Consider the following 1,349-nt stretch of genomic DNA (forward strand, 5'->3'; position numbering starts at 1 on the left):
TGACTCAGTGGGTAGCGTATCAGTCTGTGGACTGAAGGGTCCCAGGTTTGATTCCAGTCAAGGGCACGTGCCCAGGTTGCAGGCTTGATCCCTAGTAAGGGGCGTGCAGGAGGCAGCCGATCAATGATTCTCTCTCTACCTCTCTGAAATCAATAAAAATATATTTAAATAAATAAATAAAATAAACATTATGTTCCACAATGGAAGTTAATAAGGAGAAATCTCACTTAACCCCCTCTTCACATGCACAGACTCAGATATACATGTACATTTTGAAAGTAATTTCTTGCCTCGGCTGGTTTGACTCAGTGGTTACAGCGCCGGCACAAGGGTCTCAGGTCTAGGGCATGTACCTGTATTGCAGGTTCAATCCCCAGCCCCAGTCAGGGGTGTGCAGGAGGCAACAAATCGATATGTCTACATAGATATTTCTCTCCCCTCTCCCCTCTCTAAAACAATGGAAAAATATTCTCAGGTGAGGATTAACCAAAAACGAAAAAAAAAGTAATTTCTTAATAGTTTGGAATCACTCCAGCTTGCTCTGGGCTCAGTTGGTGTCTCTAACTCTATGACACTACATATTTCTGAGTTTAAACAGTAGTTTCAGAATAAACAACAATGACACAATGACTGCAAAGGCTAAGAAACAGAACTTAAGTTATACTTCAATTCTATCATTCTATGTGATCACTTGTGCTAATTCAAAGCTTTCAAAACTTAATAACCAAAATTTGGGTTTAAAATTTAAAACAGTGGGAACTGTAAAGTGTAATTTTTGTTTGGAATGTGCAAATTTAATTCAAACACAACATGTTTTTTCAAAATATAAATATCTTTAAAAGTAAAAGTTATCCTTTTATTTCATCCTTTTTTATTGTGGTAAAATATACGTAACATAAAGTTTACCATTCAAACCATTTTTGAAGTGTATAGGTCTATGGCATTAAGTATATTCAAATTGTGGTGCAACCATCATCACCATTAATCTCCAGAACTTTACTATCTTCCCAAACAGAAATTTTGTCTTTATTGAACACTAACTTACTGCTACCAACTCCTTACCTAGTCCCTGGCAACCACCATTCTATTTTGTGTCTCTATGAATTTGAGTACTTAGGTACCTCATGTAAGTAGAATGTATAATATTTGTCCTTTTGTGACTGTCTTCAAGGATTATACATGTTGTGAGGTGCCAGAATTCCATTCTTCCTTAAGGCTGAATAATCTTCCATTGTTTGTAAATACCACATTCTGTTTATCCATTCATCTGTCTATGGACATTTAAGTTGGTTCCATCTTTGACTACTGTGAATAATGCTGCTATGAACATGAGTGTACAAATATCTGTT

Source organism: Myotis myotis, unplaced genomic scaffold (genome assembly GCF_014108235.1).
Source record: "Myotis myotis isolate mMyoMyo1 unplaced genomic scaffold, mMyoMyo1.p scaffold_m19_p_2, whole genome shotgun sequence".
Taxonomy (NCBI): domain Eukaryota; kingdom Metazoa; phylum Chordata; class Mammalia; order Chiroptera; family Vespertilionidae; genus Myotis; species Myotis myotis.